Source organism: Bos grunniens, chromosome 1 (assembly GCF_055505025.1).
Source record: "Bos grunniens cultivar Pamir isolate PY7600 chromosome 1, Bosgru_T2T1.0, whole genome shotgun sequence".
NCBI classification, from domain to species: domain Eukaryota; kingdom Metazoa; phylum Chordata; class Mammalia; order Artiodactyla; family Bovidae; genus Bos; species Bos grunniens.
The window spans coordinates 66,173,790-66,187,704 of record NC_141165.1 but is presented as its reverse complement, the minus strand read 5'-3'; the positions used below and the strand labels follow the sequence as shown (position 1 = coordinate 66,187,704).

Sequence of the window (13,915 nt, the reverse complement as noted above, 5' to 3'; positions counted from 1 at the left end):
GCATTTTTTTGTGGATTTGCTGGAGATTTTCTGGCTGAGTCTCTCTAATTCTGACTTTCTTCATGTACACCATGCTGTGTCTAGTCACTCATTCTTGCCTGACTCTTTGGAACCCCAGAGACTGTAGCCTACCAGGCTCCTTTGTCCATGAGGATTCTCCAGGCAAGAACACTGGAGTGTGCTTCCATGCCCTCCTCCAGGGGATCTTCCCAACCCAGGAATCGAACCCAGGTATCTTCCATTTCAGGTGGATTCTTTACCATCTGAGCCACCAGGGAAGCCCCTTCATGTACATAGAACATCTTAAATTGGCCATACAATTACTTTCTCCACTTCTGCTCCCAAGAGTCTATCCAAAAGCTGACCAGGGTTCCTGAGGTTACTTCAGATTGCAATTTATGCCACAGTTTTCATGTCTAGTCTCCTGTCATCAAAGTACAGTTACAAGCTGCTGTGATGAAAGGCTTCAGATATGCTATGTGTGTGCATATGGCTGAGGAGGTCAAAATTGCAATGACTACTTTCAAAGAAATCATCTTTACTCTTTTGACCTTTTTTTGTTGTTGTTCAATCACTCAGTTGTGTCCAACTCTTTGACTCCATGGTCTGCAGTATGCCAGGCTTTCCTCTCCTTCACCAACTTACTCTCTTGCTCAAATTCATGTCCATTGAGTCAATGATGCCATCCAACTATCTCACCCTCTGTCACTCCCTTCTCCTCCTGCCCTCAGTCTTCCCCAGCATCAGGGTCTTTTCCAATGAGCCTGTTCTTTGCATCAGATGGCCAACGTATTGGACCTTATTTACTACTGCTAACAGTAACAGGGTTCAAAGTCATATAACTAGTTTCTGGCAATTTAATTTAAAACTTTGAAAAAAAAGAAAAAAACACGCACCTCTTTTGGAGTGAAGCATCTATTATAGATTGATGCCTTAGCTGAAACTTTCCAATTTAAGGCCCTGTTGCATATCCTGGTAATGAGCTCCCTTTAATTGAAGAAATCTGCTTTTCTTTGCAACATGAAAGAGCCTTTTAACATTAAATTTCTTATTGTGTTACATATAAGAAGTACACTTAGCATTATGACCCAATATATGCATAAACATAAATATTTATGAATTTATACACACCCCCAAAAGTTTCTCAAAATCTTCTACTTCTCTCAAACTTTATTCTTATCACAATTTTTCTTAGCCCTTATTGTTATTTTTTATTTCTCAACTCTTTATTTTTCCTCTTAACAAAAATATTTCTCATTTATCCCTCTACAGTGAGCCATTATTTCAGCTTCAAGCCACAGTAAAAATAAATAAATAAATCGGGAAAAATTTCCCCATCTTTGACCAAATCATAATTACCAATATAATAGAGGATTTTAGGGGGAAATTAATCTTTCCTTTCAGAGTTATGAGAGACCTTATAGTCTAGGAGGCAGCCTGAAAACAGTATTTAAAAGAGTGGATTTTGGGAGAAAGTGAAAATGAAAGTCGTTCAGTCATGTCTGACTCTTTGTGACCCATGGACTATGCAGTCCATGGACTATTCTCCAGGTCAGAATAGTGGAGTGAGTAGCTGTTCCCTTTTCCAGGGGATCTTCCCAACCCAGGGAGTTAACCTGAAATGATAGCTATTGTACATCTTAAACATCTACCTTTGGAAGAATTATTCTTTTATCCCCAACCATGTAAATTCTGCTTAAGTATTTTGCTAAGATATCTTGGTACCTTTTTCTAGGGAGAAGGGAAAAGTCTAACTCCAATAATGCAATAAAATGAGTGACCTGTGAAGGATTGTATAAAGAAACATCTTACTAACAATGGACAAAAAAAAAAATTCAGAAGAAATTGGGACCCATGAGAATCACTGTATTTATTTCATGATTATTCCTACCATCAATTCTGCTTATGTGGAAGTGTGAGCAAATCAAGAACTGATGTATTTACCCACAACCTACTTAGGGCCAAAGGCTGTATTAGAATATGTTGGCACATCAATAGGCATCTTTTACTCCATCTAATAATTTTAATAGTTTTCAAAGGCTTTTGTAATAAGTACCCAGACTTGGTGGCTTAAATCACCAAAATTTACATTCTCATGTTTTCAAGATCAGAAGTTTGGGACTGAGATGCCAGCAGGTTGGCTTCTTCTGAGGTTTCTTTTCTCTTTTCCTTGTGTCTTTTCTTGGTTTTCCGTCTTTGTCTTTCTTTTGTCCTAACCTCTTCTTATAACAACACTGGTCATATTGGGTTAGCACCCACCCTTTAGATCTTGTTTTAAGCTAATTACCCCTTTACAGACCTTACTGCCAAATACATTCACATCCACAGGTTACTGGGGGTTAGGGCTTCAATATAGAAATTGGGCTGGGGAGCGGTACAGTTCAGCTCACAACATTGGTTTAGTTATAGACCTCTACTAACCTGACTGAGCGACTTTCACTTTCACTATCCTGCTACCTGCTAAAGATGTTGGCACCTGGATCATAATGTTTATTTTTTCCTCCTTTCTGCCATCATCATGAATATCTTCAAGATTCAGGTAGACAATGGCTCTATCTCAACCATCATCTACATACTTCACATAAGTAGTTCACTTTTATTATCAACCTCTAATTGTCGAGTCCAGCTTGAAAGCACAGGTTCCTGAAAGCGTGGTACAGTGAAAGAATGAGAAACGCTCAAGAAAGTTACCACCAACACCCCCACGAGGTGAAGGTGCCCAAACTGATCTCAAGTCTACTTAATTATACTTTTTGAGACTTACTTATACATGTTTACATGAGCACAGCCAGCCAAGTGGCCTTCAATGATAATCCTGTGCCATTAACATTGAACATTTTGGTATCCCTGTTTTTCTGCCTCAAGTACAAAGACCCAGTTAATCTTTATGTGCCTCCCAGTTGCCAAAGATAGGAACAGTCTGTTGATGGTTTCCCATCCCCAGGCATATATCCTGCTTTCAAGATGTTTTTTGTTCCTTCTTGGATTCCTTCAGGAGTCACATACTGGAATCCTGTCCTCTCAGCAAGAGTGTTTAATTCTTTTGCCAGGCCTTTTAGTAGTCCTCTCTCCTATACCTGATGGTAGCATTTATATCCATTTCACCATTGCACTCTTATATTTCAATGCCTACTGTGTTACCAAGGCTTCCCACTCTTTTAATTCTCTCAAACTTTGTACTCATCACACCTATTATCAACCTTCATTGTGATTCTTTTTAACTCTTTTTTTTATAAAATAAATCCCCTTCTTTTAATTTCTTCTCTACTGAGCCATTAATTTGTCTTCAAACCAGAGGAAAACATCAATCAGACAAAAATTTCTTATCTCTTCTTCCACATGTAACCGTTGAGTATGTGTATTTTCTATTACTGCATAACAGGTTACCACAGATTTAGTACACAAATCAAAAATTATGAGTTTAGAGCTTTCCTGGGTCTGTAGTCCATGTGAGAGTTAACTGTATCCTCTTCTGGGGTTTCACAAGGTTGAAATTAAGGTGTTGGTGCCTGTATGCATGCTAAGTTGCTTCAATTGTGTCTGGCTCTTTTTGAGCCTATGGACGGGATCCCTCCAAGTGCCTCTGTCCATCAGATTCTCCAGACAAGAGTACCAGAGTGGGTTGCCACGCCCTCCTCCAGGGCATCTTTCCCACCCAGATGTCTCCTGCATTGGCAGGCAGGTTCTTTACCACTAGCGCCATCTGGGAAGCCCAGACCTGCAATCTCTTCTAAGGCTTAGCATTCTCTTGCAAACTCCTTAAGGGAGGGAAAAATTAATTTCCTTACTGTTCTGACTGAAGTTATTGCTTGTTCTTGCTAGCTATAAACTAGGGCGGGTTCTCAGCCTCTGAAGGCCTTCCTTCAGTTCTTTGCCTTGTGGCCTCTTTCTCTTTATCGTATCAGTTTACTTCATCTTTGACTCTGACAGAAGAATGTCTCTGCCACTTCATGTTCTTTTAGAGGGCTGACCTGTTTAGATTAAGCCAACCAAAGATATGATTTAAATCAAGGTTTTAAATCAAAGTCAACTGATCAGTAACCTAATAAGGGGAATGATATCTCATCATATTCACTCTTTTGGGACTTTAAAGGGCATATAGATCAGAGGATAGGAATCTCAGAGTCTAGCTTAGAATTCTGGCTACCCCAAGATAGCTGGAGAGCATCATAAAACTGTGTGACCCCAGGAACTTCAAATGCATAATATCCAAACATTGATTATATCCTCAACAGAGTCAGACATGACTGAGGTGACTTTGCATGCATGCACGCAGCATGCATCTTATTCAAATTAATTTTTTTGTGACTAAGGACTGAATAAGTATGTGTTTAATGTATTAATAAAAGGAATAAGTGTTGTATTGTGATTTAGAAAAAAAAGATCTTATTCATACTCTAAGCTTTGGTTTTCCTTCAAACTCTCTCCAATTCTAATATTAAATGACAATGTAATTGTATATCTTTAATAATAAAAAAAAAACTTCCTCTTGAAATAAGAAAAGTCATACCCTTTAAAATTACTTTAATAGCTTGTTAGGTTAGTTTGTATTTCCAGTAGAGAATATAAACATGAAAAACAGATCTCTTTGTAAAATAATCATTGGAGAACAAGAATTATAAATTATTATGCTATAAATTATTTATGGACTTGTTGTGTTACAGTGAGAGAGAAGCAGTGTATAGTCATCAGCTAATTTGCAAGAATTCATTAACACCCTCACACTGTTTTATAATTTATATTTTGATTAACCTCCTTATACAGTTTTGGGATTTATACTTTGTGTACATAGTATATAATATAATCTAGGAGTATGTGTATATATATATGTATATATAATAGATTATATTATTATTTGGGGCAAGGTCTATGTATTATTCACCTTTGTCTTCTTAGCATCAAATAAAATACCTAGAATAGGGAAATTATTAGTTATTTATTGAATAAAAAAAGAGATTGACTAATGAGTAATCTGATGTACAGAACACTGAAACAAAGCTTGCAAAGGTAAGATACTTTCTTAGGTCATAATTTTCAAAAACATTTGGAAATGTAGAAAGAACAGTCCAGAAGATGTTAGTGCTAAAAATACAGACGAGATATATCCATGAAGGTAGGTTTGCTTGTACATATAAATTAGGGCTAATACTACAATTAACTTTGATCATCTTTACCCCAAGTCCTTTGCAGAGTCCTTTTTTATCCCACATCCTATATGCTTCTGTATTGAATTTTTTTGTATTAATTTAGCTCCCAGTCTCCATTTTCTTACCATTCTAATATATAGTACAGACACATTTAGATGAAGTATCGCAAATCATCAAGATATTGCCCTGCTTCAAAGGCACAAAATATTCCTCCTAATTACCAAATTAAGGTGAAATAACCTGGTCCCATTTTACCTTTATAGATCAGCATGCCAATCCCTGTTACTTGTATTCTAATCTATTCAATGCAACCTTGGTTCCTAAAAATATTGGTATACATAACTGCTCATTCTGTTTTCTCTCTCGGGAATAGCTTCCTTCATCACTGTATTTCAAAATTTTAACATTTTCAAAGATCTGACTCATATGTCGTATTTTTCTTGAAGTCTCCTTAAACTTAACAGCAAGAAAGTGTTTACATGCTTTTGTCTTTTACAGCATGTTTTTTTCTGTTTTCTTATAGTACTTATTGTCTGCCATCATGTGCAATTGTTCTTTATATGCTTTATGACTTTCTTATTGACTGGAAATCTTTTTTTTTTAAGATAAGGGTTTTTGTATTTTGGAACCTACTTTTCTGTGACATGGCACAAAATAGACTCAGTGGAGTATTTTTTCATTGGCAGTATACAATAATCATTGATTGAATCTTATAATATGCCTCATACTTTGCATATCTATCCAAGCAACAACACAGATACAGGATCCCTAATTTAAAGAAAAGACACAGTCATATGTTAGTAACAGGATAGAGATTTGTATATTAACCTGTCAAATTTTAAAACCCATACACTACTGTATAACTCAGCTCCCACTCTAAATAGTGAAGAAACACCTTGATAAAATTTTAAAAAGAATTAAGCTTTCACTTTTTGAAAATTAAAATTTTGGTTTAGACACACTTGCACTTGTGCCTCTATTTTTTAAGCATTTTAAAAATTTAAGTATAGTTAATTTTCAGCGTCATGTTAGCTTTAGGAGTAAGGCAAAGTAAGTTGGATGTGTGTGCGTATATTCTTTTCCAGATTGTTTTCAGTTATAGCTTATTACATGATAATGAATATAGTTCCATGTGCTATATAGTAGGTTCTTGTTTATCTATTTTATATATAGTAACATGTATATGCTAATCCCAAACTCCTAATTTCTTTCTTCCTGTCCCCCCACTATCTTTTTTGATAACACAAGTTTGATTTATATGTCTGTGAATCTATTTCTGTTTTATAAGTTCAGTTCAGTTCACTTCAATCACTCAGTCGAGTGCAACTCTTTGTGATCCCATGGACCGCAGCACTCCAGGCCTCCCTATGCATCACCAACTCCCAGAGTTTACTCAAACTCATATCCATTGAGTTGGTGATGCCATCCAACCACCTCATCCTCTGTCATCCCCTTCTCCTCCTGCACTCAATCTTTCCCAGCATCAGGGTTTTCTCAGAAGAATCAGTTCTTCCCATCAGGTGGCCAAACTATTGGAGTTTCAGCTTCAACATCAGTCCTTCCAATGAACACTCAGGATTGATTTCCTTTAGGATGAACTGTCTCCTTGCAGTACAAAGGACTCTCAAGAGTCTTCTCCAACACCACAGTTCAAAAGCAACAATTCTTCTGCACTCAGCTTTCTTTATAGTCCAACTCTCACATCCATACATGACTACTGGAAACACCATAGCCTTGACTAGATAGACCTTTGTTGGCAAAGTAATATCTCTGCTTTTTAATATGCTGTCTAGGTTGGTCATAGCTTTTCTTTCAAGGAGTAAGTGTCTTTTAATTTCATGGCCTCAGTCACCATCTTCAGCAATTTTGGAACCTCAAAAAATAATATCTGCCACTGTTTCCACTGTTTCTCCATCTATTTCCCATGACGTGATGGGACCAGATGCTATGATCTTCGTTTTCTGAATGTGGAGTTTTAAGCCAACTTTTCCACCCTCCTCTTTTACTTTCATCAAGAGGCTCTTTAGTTCTTCTTCACTTTCTGCCATAAGAGTGGTGTCATCTGCATGTCTGAGGTTATTGATATTTCTCCTGGCAATCTTGACTCTAGCTTGTGCTTCATCCAGCCCAGCGTTTCTCATGATGTACTCTGCATATAAGTTAAATAAGCAGAGTGACAATATACTGCCTTGACATATTCCCTTTCCTATTTGGAACCAGTCTGTTGTTCCATGTCCAGTTCTAACTGTTGCTTCCTGACATGCATACAGATTTCTCAAGACGCAGGTCAGGTGGTCTGGCATTCCCATCTCTTTCAGAATTTCCCACAGTTTATTGTAATCCACACAGTCAAAGGCATTGGCATAGTCAATAGCAGAAATAGATGTTTTTCTGGAACTCTCTTGCTTTTTCTACAATCCAGCAGATGTTGGCAATTTTATTTCTGGTTCCTCTGCCTTTCTAAAACTCAGTTGAACATCTGGAAGTTCACGGTTCAGGTATTGTTGAAGCCTGGCTTGGAGAATTTTGAGCATCACTTTGCTAGCGTGTGAGATGAATGCAATTGTGCAGTAGTTTGAGCATTCTTTGGTATTGCCTTTTCTAGGGATTGGAATGAAAACTGACCTTTTCCAATCCTCTGGCCACTGCTGAGTTTTTGGCATAAAATGAACATACGAAAGTGAAAATCTCTCAGTCATGTCTGACTCTTTGTGACCACATGTACTATAAAATCCTAGCAGACCTAACAGACCTACTGTAAAGACCTAACAGAAGCAGACCTAACAGAAGCACAAGCAGAAGATATTAAGAAGAGATGGCAAGAATACACAGAAAAACTGTACAAAAAAGATCTTCACACCCAGATAATCATGATGATGTGATTGTCTGGCTCACCTAGAGCCAGACAACCTGGAATGTGTAGTCAAGTGGGCCTTAGGGAGCATCACTATGAACAAAGCTGGTGGAGGTGATGAAATTCCAGTTGGGCTATTTCAGATCCTAAAAATGATGCTATGAAAGTCCTGCACTCAATATGTTAGCAATTTGGAAAACACAGCAGTGGCCACAGGACTGGAAAAGGTTAGTTTTCATTCCAATTCCTAAGAAAGGCAATGCCAAAGAATGCTCAAACTACCACACAATTGCACTCATCTCACACGCTAGCAAAGGAATGCTCAAAATTCTCCAAGCCAGGCTTCAGCAATACATGAACCATGAACTTCCAGATGTTCAACTGGTTTTAGAAAGGCAGAGGAACCAGAGACCAAATTGCCAACATCTGCCGGATTGTAGAAAAAGCAAGAGAATTCCAGAAAAACATCTATTTCTGCTTTACTGACTATGCCAAAACCTTTGACTGTGTGGATCACAATCAACTGTGGAAAATTCTGAAAGAGATGGGAATACCAGACCACCTGACCTGCCTCTTGAGAAACCTATATGCAGGTCAGGAAGCAACAGTTAGAACTGGACATGGAAAAACAGACTGGTTCCAAATAGGAAAGGGAATATGTCAAGGCAGTATATTGTCACTCTGCTTATTTAACTTATATGCAGAGTACATCATGAGAAACGCTGGGCTGGATGAAGCACAAGCTAGAGTCAAGATTGCCAGGAGAAATATCAATAACCTCAGACATGCAGATGACACCACTCTTATGGCAGAAAGTGAAGAAGAACTAAAGAGCCTCTTGATGAAAGTGAAAGAGGAGGGTAGAAAAGTTGGCTTAAAACTCCACATTCAGAAAACGAAGATCATGGCATCTGGTCCCATCATGTCATGGGAAATAGATGGAGAAACAGTGGAAACAGTGGCAGATATTATTTTTTGAGCTTCCAAAATTGCTGAAGATGGTGACTGAGGCCATGAAATTAAAAGACACTTACTCCTTGGAAGAAAAGCTATGACCAACCTAGACAGCATATTAAAAAGCAGAGATATTACTTTGCCAACAAAGGTCTATCTAGTCAAGGCTATGGTGTTTCCAGTAGTCATGTATGGATGTGACAGTTGAATTATAAAGAAAGCTGAGTGCAGAAGAATTGTTGCTTTTGAACTGTGGTGTTGGAGAAGACTCTTGAGAATCCCTTGGACTGCAAGGAGATCTAACCAGTCCATCCTAAAGGAGATCAGTCCTGGGTGTTCATTGGAAGGACTGATGTTGAAGCTGAAACTCCAATACTTTGGCTACCTGATGCAAAGAGGTGACTCATTTGAAAAGACACTGATGCTGGGAAAGATTGAGTGCAGGAGGAGAAGGGGATGACAGAGGATGAGGTGGTTGGATGGCATCACCAACTCAATGGATATGTGTTTGAGTAGGCTCCGTGAATTCGTGATGGACAGGGAGGCCTGCTGTGCTGCAGTCCATGGGGGTCACAAAGAGTCGGACATGACTGAGTGATTGAACTGAACTTATACCCTTTTCGGGCTCCAACTGAATCAAAACAGATAATCAATAGACATTAACAACACAGTAAAAGTAATGTTAGAATTATAAATATCTTGAAGCAACCATCATAAAAATGCTTCTAGAAGTGGTTATGAACAGGATACAAACAAATGCAAATATATAAAGTCTCAGCAAAGAACTAGAAAGTTTTAACCATTAAATAGAAGATATGAAAATCCAAATATAAATTTTAGAACCATAAAATATAATAATTAAAATTCAGTGACTAGACTCATTTAACAAATAGAACATATAAGTATTTTGGAATACAGCTAAACGGTGCTGAGAGGGACATTTATAGCACTAAATGTATGTGTTAGAGATGACAAAGAGTCTCAAACTGATAATTAAGCCCTTCCTTGAAAACCTATAAAAAGAAAGGCAAAATGAACCCAAAGCAAAGATACCGAGAAACTAGATCACTCATACATTTCTGGTGGGAGTAAAAAGTTTTACAGCCACTCTGGAAAATAATTCAGCAGTTTCTTAATAAATTAAACATTCAACTACCATCCAACCCAGCAATTCTACTTCTTTGCCTTTACTCCAGAGATAAGAAAACTTATGTTCACACAAAATCTGTACATGAATGTTTACAGCAGCTGTATTTGTACAAGGCCAACATTAGTAAAACACAGATGGGCTTCAACTGGTGAATGGTTAAACAAACTCTAGCACATTCAAACCACATAATCTAGCTCAGCAATAAAAAGCAATGAACTATTGGTACATATAACAACTTGGACAAATCTCCACACTCAGTAATACGCTGAGTTAAAAAAAAAAAAAAAGTCCCTACATATAGGTTATATATGATATGATGCAATTTATATAACACTTTTAAAATGATTAAAATTGTAGAAATAATAAACAGATTTCTGGTTAACAAAATTTAAGACCTGAGGAAACTGTAAATGGCAATATGAAAGATCCTTGTGATGATGGAAAATTCTGTACCTTGACAATTGAGTGTCAGTGTCTTGATTGTGGTATTGTTCTGTATGAGTTTGAACTGCATGGCTCCACTTGTATGTAGATTTTTTCAATAAATGTTTAGTATATATCCATGGTTGGTTGAATCCTGGAGTATAGAACCTCAGATAAGGAGGGCCATTCTAGAGTCATACATGGATTTTTGACTCTGCAGGTGGTGGATAGCTCTAGTTCTCTTGGGTTGTTCAAGTGTAAACTGTAGTTTTAAAATGTTATTGTTGGTGTTCACTTTGGCAGCACATATACTAAAATGATACAGAGAAGATTAGAATGATACAGAGAAGATTAGCATGGCCCCTGCACAAGGATGACATGCAAATTCGTGAAGTGTTCCATATTTTTAGGTTCAAAAGGGAGGGGATATATGTATACCTATGGCTAATTCATGTTGAGGTTTGACAGAAAACAACAAAATTCTGTAAAGCAATTATCCTTCAATAAAAAAAATAAATAAAAAAAAGAAAAAGTTATTGTTGGGGAAACTGGGTAAAAGGTACCTGGAAATTCTTTGTATTATTTCTTAAAATTGCAGGTGAGTCTATAACTATCTCAAAATATCATTTTGCTTAAGACAATACTGTTAGTTCTTTCAGCCACTGACAAACTGTAAGGGAATCAAAAGGTGTAAGTATGAGTTTCTTAAAATAAGATTCCCTCTGCATTATGCCAGAATTCCAGATGAAAATCATTGATTAGTAAAGCAAGTTTACAGTGGTTGAGTCATGATTTGAAGATATTATTTGGTGAGAGGATTGAAGTATTCCCAAATTCTGTTTAGATAATCACTCCATATCCCCACTGAATTTCCAAAGGAACTGCCTACACATCGAAAACACAGGGCAAAGATACAATTTTACCCAGGGGCAAAGTAGCTTAATACCTCCCAATCCTGAGCTCAGGTAAATTTAGGAAGGAGAATATAGATTCAGTTCAGTTCAGTTTAGTCGCTCATTGGTGTCCGACTCTTTGCGACCCCATGAATCGCAGTACGCCCAGACTCCCTGTCCATCACCAACCCCCGGAGTTCACTGAGACTCACGTCCATTGAGTCTGTAATGCCATCCAGCCATCTCATACTCTGTTGTTCCCTTCTCCTCCTGCCCCCAATCCCTCCCAGCATCAGTCTTGTCCAATGAGTCAACCCTTCGCATGAGGTGGACAAAGTACTGGAGTTTCAGCTTTAGCATCATTCCTTCCTAAGATATCCCAGGGCTGATCTCCTTCAGAATGGACTGGTTGGATCTCCTTGCAGTTCAAGGGCCTCTCAAGAGTCTTCTACAACACCACAGTTCAAAAGCATTAATTCTTCAGTGCTCAGCTTTCTTTACAGTCCAACTCTCATATCCATACATGACCACTGGAAAAACCATAGCCTTGACTAGATGGACCTTTGTTGGCAAAGTAGTGTCTCTGCTTTTGAATATGCTATCTAGGTTGGTCATGATTTGCCTTCCAAGGAGTAAGCACCTTTTAATTTCATGGCTGCAATCACTATCTGCAGTGATTTTGGAGCCCAAAAAAATAAAGTCTGACACTGTTTCCACTGTTTCCCCATCTATTTCCCATGAAGTGATGGGACCAGATGCCATGATCTTCATCTTCTGAATGTTGAGCTTTCAGCCAACTTTTTCACTCTCCACTTTCACTTTCATCAAGAGGCTTTTTAGTTCCTCTTCACTTTCTGCCATAAGGGTGGTGTCATCTGCGTATCTGAGGTTACTGATATTTCTCCCGGTAATCTTGATTCCAGCTTGTGCTTCTTCCAGCCCAGCGTTTCTCATGATGTACTCTGTATAAAAGTTAAATAAGCAGGGTGACAATATACAGCCTTGACGTACTTCTTTTCCTATTTGCAACCAGTCTATTGTTCCATGTCCAGTTCTAACTGTTGCTTCCTGACCTGCATATAGGTTTCTCAAGAGACAGGTCAGGTGGTCTGGTATTCCCATCTCTTTCAGAATTTTCCGCAGTTTCTTGTGATTCACACAGTCAAAGGTTTTGGCATAGTCAGTAAAGCAGAAATAGATGTTTTTCTGGAACTCTCTTGCTTTTTCCACGATCCAGCAGATGTTGGCAATTTGGTCTCGGGTTCCTCTGCCTTTTCTAAAACCAGCTGGAACATCAGGAAGTTCATAGTTCACGTATTGCTGAAGCCTGGCTTGGAGAATTTTGAGCATTCCTTTGCTAGCGTGTGAGATGAGTGCAATTATGTGGTAGTTTGAGCATTCTTTGGCATTGCCTTTCTTTGGGATTGGAATGAAAACTGACCTTTTCCAGTCCTGTGGCCACTGCTGAGTTTTCCAAATTTGCTGGCATATTGAGTGCAGCACTTTCACAGCATCATCTTTCAGGATTTGAAAGAGCTCCACTGGAATTCCATCACCTCCACTAGCTTTGTTTGTAGTGATGCTTTCTAAGGCCCACTTGACTTCACATTCCAGGATGTCTGGCTCTAGGTGAGTGATCACACCATCGTGATTATCTGGGTCGTGAAGATCTTTTTTGTACTGTTCTTCTGTGTATTCCTGCCACCTCTTCTTAATATCGTCTGCTTCTGTTAGGTCCATACCATTTCTGTCCTTTATTGAGCCCAACTTTGCATGAAATATTCCCTTGGTATCTCCAATTTTCTTGAATATAGATTAGGAGTAGGCTTACCAAATGGGTCCTCTCTCTTAATCCTTAAATTAGATTCTGAGATCATTATCACTTTAGTTAAACCCTAAAGCAATGATGAGTATACACAAGGAACTTTGAACTCCTGAAGACAGGAGACAGGGAGAAGACAGCATGACCATGATCTTTAAATGAACAGTGATCCTGCTTCCAGTAAACTTGACTGATGTCTGGTTCAAGACTTGAATAGCCACCTAACATGTACACACGGCTTTATTTAAAATAGATAACCAACAGAGACATACTGCATAGCATAGGGAATTCTGCTCCATATTTTTTGATAACCGTAATGGGAAAATAATTTGAAAAAGAAAATATACATGTGTATGGATAATTGAATCACTTTGCCATACACCAGAAACTAACACAACAGTGTTATTCAACAATGCTCCAATATAAAATGAAAATTAAATAAATAAATAGCTACTTGACAATGGGGGAAAAACTAGGGCATAGGTCAGGTGAGAGTTCCTGTAAAGATGTTTGGTTCCTGGCAATCACATTTGGAATAATTTGACCAGAATTTTCACTTACGATCAGAGCATTTTGCATCAGTTAGATAAAATGACATAAGGATTAAAACATCTAAGGCCTAATTACTCTTTCATTACTCAATTACTGTAGTGCATACTTGTAATTCAGCAC

At 37.9% G+C, this 13,915-nt stretch overlaps 1 non-coding gene across 1 annotated transcript; it reads left to right on the top strand.

The window, feature by feature from the left end:
• The first annotated feature begins 10,833 nt into the window (after window positions 1-10,833).
• On the top strand, window positions 10,834-10,936 carry LOC147379558 (U6 spliceosomal RNA). Its single transcript, XR_015135492.1, has one exon. It is a non-coding gene; the product is annotated as a U6 spliceosomal RNA (small nuclear RNA).
• Window positions 10,937-13,915: the final 2,979 nt, after the last annotated feature.